An 8,283-nucleotide genomic window follows, 5' to 3' on the forward strand; every position below is an offset into this window, starting at 1 on the left:
GCAATAATGAAGCACTAAATGAATTAAACAGAATGCGAAATAAAAACTAAAAACTAGAAAATAAAAATAGGTAAAAAAAACTTTTTAAGTTAAACGGTTTTATTTTGTTTTTCAAAATAGTCATTCTTAATCCCATAGTCGTTGTTTTAATATTTTATTAAAACAACTTTAATTTATTAGTGGGAAAAAATTGGCGATGTTTACCAAGGGGTAAGGCAGGGAATACTATAGTTTCAGATCTCGCCACAGATCTTCATCAGTTCCCTTATTTCTTGTTTTTCAACAAGAAACTTTTTATACCCAAGTGTCAATTGCTAGCTCAAATAGATACGTGCGCAAAGAAACACTCTGATCGAGAATTTCTTTGGCACTACCTAAACTCTAGCAACTTCACTTGCAAACAAAACCAAATTTTTCCCACTGCTATGCGTTCGTCGATTCTCGACGAAAAAGCACATAACTAATTTGTTGGTATTGCATACTACAGCAATAAACAACATTTTGACGGTGCCCGGTCTCACAATTAGGAGGGTTGGCGTTTTTTATTTGGGATGACGACTTCTATTTTGTTTTTCAAAATAGTCAGGCTTAATCCCATAGTCGTTGTTTTAATATTTTATTAAAACAACTTTAATTTATTAGTGGGAAAAAATTGGCGATGTTTACCAAGGGGTAAGGCAGGGAATACTATAGTTTCAGATCTCGCCACAGATCTTCATCAGTTCCCTTATTTCTTGTTTTTCAACAAGAAACTTTTTATACCCAAGTGTCAATTGCTAGCTCAAATAGATACGTGCGCAAAGAAACACTCTGATCGAGAATTTCTTTGGCACTACCTAAACTCTAGCAACTTCACTTGCAAACAAAACCAAATTTTTCCCACTGCTATGCGTTCGTCGATTCTCGACGAAAAAGCACATAACTAATTTGTTGGTATTGCATACTACAGCAATAAACAACATTTTGACGGTGCCCGGTCTCACAATTAGGAGGGTTGGCGTTTTTTATTTGGGATGACGACTTCTATTTTGTTTTTCAAAATAGTCAGGCTTAATCCCATAGTCGTTGTTTTAATATTTTATTAAAACAACTTTAATTTATTAGTGGGAAAAAATTGGCGATGTTTTACCAAGGGGTAAGGCAGGGAATACTATAGTTTCAGATCTCGCCACAGATCTTCATCAGTTCCCTTATTTCTTGTTTTTCAACAAGAAACTTTTTATACCCATGTGTCAATTGCTAGCTCAAATAGATACGTGCGCAAAGAAACACTCTGATCGAGAATTTCTTTGGCACTACCTAAACTCTAGCAACTTCACTTGAGCTAGCAATTGACACTTGGGTATAAAAAGTTTCTTGTTGAAAAACAAGAAATAAGGGAACTGATGAAGATCTGTGGCGAGATCTGAAACTATAGTATTCCCTGCCTTACCCCTTGGTAAACATCGCCAATTTTTTCCCACTAATAAATTAAAGTTGTTTTAATAAAATATTAAAACAACGACTATGGGATTAAGCCTGACTATTTTGAAAAACAAAATAGAAGTCGTCATCCCAAATAAAAAACGCCAACCCTCTTAAACGGTTTTATGTTAAACATACATTGCAATGTTTAAGATAAATGTACTGTTTAGGTGAGGGAGGGGAAATCCATAGGTATTTACAACGATAGCTCAGGATACCGTTTATTGAGCAGTGGAGGGAGAAAAGAACCAAAGAAATAAAAACACAAGCAGTATCAGTTGAAATATAATAATATGCTGGAAGTTTATTTGTGATTCTTTTCAAACAACAAAGAGATTACCTTTTGTAATCGGTGGTAGTGGCGACAGAGGCCTTTTTGTAATAACGCGTAGACGTTATTCTTCGACAACTGACTAATGACAAGTGAACGCAGAGGTTCTGAGTGATCGCAGAGGATCTCATGTCATATACTAATACAATTACAATTATTCCAGTGAGAGCAAAGTGTAACAAGGCGAGCAAACCGACAACAACCGATGCCCAGCGGCGATCCGCACACTACGGTATCCGCAGAGGGAATTGTAGAGGAGATGCCAGAGCGCCAATCAGCATCCGTGATTGATCGAGCAGGGGAAGTTGTGGGACAAAGTATCTAACTTATACATTGCCGCCCACCTTGATACACGTAAGCGTGGATCAACAAATTAAAGCTAGGAATAATGACGATAAAGATTTATAATATTGTACAAACGTGTTAATAATAGGATTCATGAACGTAAATTCAGACTCCCAAGTGAGCTATAGTTCAAATTAGCGATTTCTACAAACGAGTAATTAAGAAATGATCGACTCCGATATTCGCTCGATTCAAGAATGTGGAGACGAGTCATTGAACAATTCAATTTTAGCTTGCAAGAATATAATTATACCGAGTTGTTTCAACAATTAACTATAGTGGTCGATTTTCAATAGTACTATCGATTGTGAGGTTATGTGCTAGAGACGGTAGGAACTGAACCCGTAAGGAGGTACCCGAAAATAGATTTTTGGGAAGCTACGAATTCAAAACTATTTTTGGCCGTTACCAAAAGCAAACTATTATCTGAGGATGAGTTTGGTGTTGTCCGAAGACCGATCCAACCAACGAAGTTCTCGACTTTTGACATCAGTAAAAGCCGGGGAGGAGGTTGAACGCGACAAAGAGGGACTAAATACTTGACTTTTGATCTTGGAAAAAGCCGGAGAGGTATTCGAGCACGACAAAGAAGGGCTAAACACTTGGCTTTTGACCTTCGTAAAAGCCGGAGATGCGTGTGATCTCGACAATGAAGAAGTGAATGCTCGACTTTTGACTTTGGTAAAAGGCGGAGTGGGTTTCAACGAAGATGGCGCAGCAAGAACTTTACTATTGCAAAAGGTATTAGTGTCTGTATGATTGCTTTGGCGGCTGGAAGAAGAGCAAGGCGACACAGTACACTTAGACTCTCGACTTTTGACATTTGTAAAAGCCGGAGAAGTGCATGGCAAAGTAGAACTGCCTGGAGGGTGTCTGGGCTGCGACAAAACATAACTGGGATCTCCTCTTTTGACATCAGTAAAAGAGGGAGACAGTTTTGAAGTGTCCGGAGCAAGTACTCTTCTAACTTGTGGCCGGTGGAGAAGACTATGATGCCTTTGTTTACACCAGTTGCAACTATGTTTGCTCTGGCAAGATTTAACTACATGGCCACGCGATAAGCAATTTATACAATACTTATACTTTTTAACAATCAAGAATTTGTCCTCAAAAGATAGCTTAGAAAACTGGGAGCAGAGACGCAAAGCATGTCTCTGAGTAGGACAAATTGGGCAACAAGATTTCTGTGCTGAACTATTGGAAGAAGTTTTCGATTTGGACAACGATTGTTTGGAGGATTTAGATAGAGCAACATTATTGGATGACGAGTCAGTGAGTTGATTCCCGTACATGTTGTGAATACAAACCAATGTTTGTATCCTCTCTGTGAGGAAAGCATCTAAGTCTCTCCTTGAAGGCAAAGAAGACTTATTTTTCAGGCTTTGCTCCCACAGAGTCAAAGTTAATTTTGGCAAACGCTGCAAACAAATACAAACTACTATTGGATCCCAATGATCCGTGATGACGTCATAGACGGTCATTGCAGCAAGACAACCACTAATCCCACGCTGGATGGTTTTCAAACCAGAACAAGTTTCTTTATCCAAGGAAGGGAGATTGAGCAATTGCTGGATGTGACTATTCACCACGATACGTTTATTGTCATACGTATCCGACAATGCTTTCCACGCTAAGGGGAAACTAGAATTGGTGAGTGGAAATGACGAGACGATTTCGCGAGCCTCACCGGTGGTTTTCTGCAACAAATAGCAAAGGCGCTCAACGTCTGACAGACGCGAATTTTCAACGAAAAGGGTGGTGAATAAATCCCTAAACGTGGGCCATGACATAAATCCACCAGCAAAAACATCAATGTCGATAGGAGGCAAAGGCAGATAATGGGTATCGACAGTTGACTTGGAGTGGTTTGCAATAGGGGCAGCAGAACAATTTGTGGTGGTGGTGATTTGAGGAGGACAGACATGTGAAGCATCAACCTGCAAAGGGATAGACTCCCTCAATAGCAAACCCGATGAAGACTGTTCAGAATAAAAGGTGATGTCGTCAGTCTGGGTACTACACGTTGTGGTGGAGGAAGTTTCTGTTGGGACAATTACACCAAGAGGAGTAGACTGCACAGAAACAGGGGCCAAAGACTCGCTAGAAAGCAAACTGGGAGATGGTGTTTCCTTTGAAACGAACAACAATTCATTTGGTGGAGGTGGTGAGATTGCAGGAGCTACAGCAGGTGAAGGAGTTTCACTACCAAGAGTTTTAAGGCGCTCAAGATGCCGACTAATTGTGCTAATGCACCGAAGGTAAGCAATGTAGGATGTGGCGTACTTTTCCTCAACGACATCAATACCATCAGTCTGTGCAGTCTCGGATGTCGTGAGGCAGTTTTTGCACTCCTCGTAAGTGCAATGAACTTTGTTCCACAATTTTTGAAGCTCAGAATTGTGGATTTCTAGAGAATGTATGTTATATTTGGTTTCACTTTTCTGTTCAAAGGAAGCCACACGTTTCAAAACGATGTCTGAAGCTCTAATAAACCGAGTAAGTGGGGTGACAGACATTTTGTAAGTTAAATCGGCAATTGAATTTGCAACAAACAACAAAGAGAGGTGAAGAAATGAAATTCAAGTTGAAGAACAAATGGCTATAGCTCACAGGAAATTAGAAATTCCCACACAAAACCTCCAAAATTCTAAGAATACAACAGAATCTTAACAAGGTGTAATTATATTTGAAATTAAAGTAGGGGGAAATGGAAGATATGTCCAAGAAACTTTCTCAATGCGAAAAAACTGCTTTAATTTAGCCAAAATATGCTAAAAAGTCTCTAATATATGAGATTGTATATGGTAATTCAAAGTGTAGGGTGTATGATAAGGTGAGATAAGCCAATGGTAGGGTGTAGTTGTACAAAATCCAAAGACAGATAAGCTATTAATAGGAAAACACTAATGTTTGCACCAGAAAATCAACGCAAATCAACTAATTTGTCTGAAATATATATTGTTCGGTTGAGAAGTTGGTGCAAAGTATGCCAAAAGTAGGGTGTATTTGTCCAAAAATACCGAAACCCCTACGGAGACTCAAATATTATTCCAAAATGTTTAACAAATATTGCCAAAAACAATATAAAAAGAGTCAAAAAACAACTATTTTTCACTTATATTCTCTGCTAGAAATAGGTGCAATAAATGCCGAATGTAGGGTGAATTTGTCCAAAAATTCCAAAAACCCTACTGCCAATTAATAAGATTTCAAAAAATTATCGAAAATAACTTTCAAAATTAATTATTAAAAAAAACTATTTGTGCTATTTTACCCCACTGTGCTAACCACACAAGCGACGCTAGCAGAGAAATGGCTGTGTGTGAACAGCGAAACTCCCACTGAACAACAGACGTTGCAAACGACCAAGCAAGTGAGTGCTGATGAACAGCAGAGTTTTTAAGGGACGCTTAAAAAGGCGGGAAAGTTGTTGGTAGAATTACCATGTAATTTCTCAAATTAGAATAAATGCCTGACCGACAAAGGTAGGAGAATAGAAAAACGAATGTGTTTGGTTGGTGATGGACTATCTATACAACAACGAAATCAAATGCAGCGAGAATTTGGATGGTGCGTTGTTATTGTAAATTTGGCTGTGCAAATTTTCAAAGGGTTTTATGTAAACCGAGGGGGAATAACAACGCCAAATATTTTTGGATGGAGAGGATCGTACCAACAACTAATACCAAACGACAATGTGCAATGTGTGTTGTTGTTAAATTTGCCAATGCAAATTTTTAAGAAAAGGTCTTCGTTAGAAAAGAACCTTGGGGAATAGAAACAATACAAATAAATTTTAAATGATCAGCACTCAGACAGATAAGTGTAATGAGAGTTAAATCAGTGCGTGTAATAATTTAACAACAAAGAATTCGAGAGCGAATGGAAGTTGACGATGTTGTTATTGCAAATATTACAAAATATACAGTTTGTCAAGTAATTTTTTTCGAACCAAGAAAACTAACATTTTTCTGTATTAATTTATGAAAAATGGCTGATAATTGGGATAAAAATTTCGGGTTTTTTGCAAAAAATAGTGGGTAGACTTATTAAAGACAAGATAGGATGTATAAATAAAAAATTGAACCACGTAGTCCAACAAAAAATAACGAAAACCCATAACTACATATAATTCAAGCTGTCAAATAAATGTTTTCGAAATTTAATGGAGGTTCCAAAATAACCCATATTTTACATACAGAACAATTAGATCAGTGGGGTTGCCAGATCTACTAAAAGGTGACAGGTTATATAAACAGTAAACGAGGCCATCTGGATCCATAACCAGAGCTTAAAATTTGTTTATTTAACTCAAATTGAATTAAGGAATAAGGGAATTCTCCAACATAAACCAAAATACGACATAAAAGTACAAAAATCGCTTAGAAATGCATATATAAGATATTGTCAGTCTATGCTGATTTTTAATTGACCTCCGATTTCAACTGTTTATAGCGAGTTCAGAGGAATTCTCTAAGTTTTGTTTGCTTCCATGCTAACACTGAAGCATTATTTACTCATCAACATAATTTTCCCCTTAAAAATTTACTACAGTAGTACTGCAGAGTACGCGAAATGTGTCCAATAGGTTCGAAGTATGCATTTCTGAAAATTGTCGAAACCTTTACCCCATACATTTCTAAGCAATATTGGTCTCCTACTGCGATATTTCCAATTGTTTAGTGAAATGCCATTATCTCTTAATTAATTTTAAGTAAAAAAAACAAACTTCGGTGCCCAGTTTCGGGGCCCAGATGGCCTCGTTCACTGTTTATATAACCTGATACCTTTTTAGTCGATCTGGCAACCCTTCTGATCTAATTATGCTGTAGGTAATACTTATTGTATTTGATGGCCGTCCATCCTCGTGAACTAAAAAACGCATAAAACGTCTTAGTTTTCAGATATTCCCGGTTTAAGACCTATAGGACCCTGTTTACATGTAATATGACCTGGTACTCCCTTGGTCCATATGGTAACCCTCCTAGTAGGGATATTCTATGCCTAATATTGTTTATACTTGTTAGTAGTTAACCCTTTTTAAGAATAGCATTCATAAAATGTCATTATTTTCAAGAATTTACTAAAAATATGGGTTATTTTGGAACCTCCATTAAATTTCGAAAACATTTATTTGACAGCTTGAATTATATGTAGTTATGGGTTTTCGTTATTTTTTGTTGGACTACGTGGTTCAATTTTTTATTTATACATCCTATCTTGTCTTTAATAAGTCTACCCACTATTTTATCCCAATTATCAGTCATTTTTCATAAATTATTACAGAAAAATGTTAGTTTTCTTGGGTCGAAAACAATTACTTGACAAACTGTATTTGCAAGTTCTCAGTTAAAATGAGAAGAGCCACAATTCGAATTTTACGAAGTAACAACACCAAATGCTTACTTTGTATGATCAACGCGACGTTGGGTGATCAGTACAACGAAAAGAAAATAGCAAGTTTAGCAACAACTAAGGTGTTGTGTAGTAGGAAAGTAAGTATTAATACAAGAAGTGTTATTATGAGTCGACCAATATGAACTTTTAGCTCCTCGGGGGAGCCTGTAACCCCTAGAGGACGCGTCCCCAGGTGGCGGATAGGGGAATGCTTCCCAGATATGGGTGGTAAGAGGGAAATCAAATACCTCTCGCGGACCAACAGGTAGCGGTGTCTGTTTCCACAGTGGGCGGCTGCAAACAGCGTCTGTACTCTAAGAAGAGCGGCTGAAACGAGGACGGAAAACTTACAACCCATCAGAAGATAAGGGGAAATCACTGATGTATTATCCCTTGAAAACCATATTACAATGAATGCAGAAACAAACATATGGCCCTCAATCTCCGGTAACTCGAGGGTGCTAAGAATCCCCGGAGGTAAAACTAAAAAGACGCTTAACATTGGTACTTGGAATGTTAGAAGCCTTTATGAGTCAGGCAAATTAAGCAACACAATATCTGAAATGGAAAGACTGAATATAGATATCCTAGGTGTTTGCGAAACCTGGTGGCCGAATGTTTCGGAATTCGTATCCCATGGTGCCAAAATCTTCTTCTCTGGAAATTCGAACAAGAATCATAGGAATGGTGTTGGGATTATCATTAGAGGGAACATTTCCAAAAGCGAGGTAGGATTTTTTCCAAAG

Source organism: Musca autumnalis, unplaced genomic scaffold (genome assembly GCF_047663935.1).
Source record: "Musca autumnalis isolate F117 unplaced genomic scaffold, ASM4766393v1 scaffold_1, whole genome shotgun sequence".
In the NCBI taxonomy this organism is placed as follows: domain Eukaryota; kingdom Metazoa; phylum Arthropoda; class Insecta; order Diptera; family Muscidae; genus Musca; species Musca autumnalis.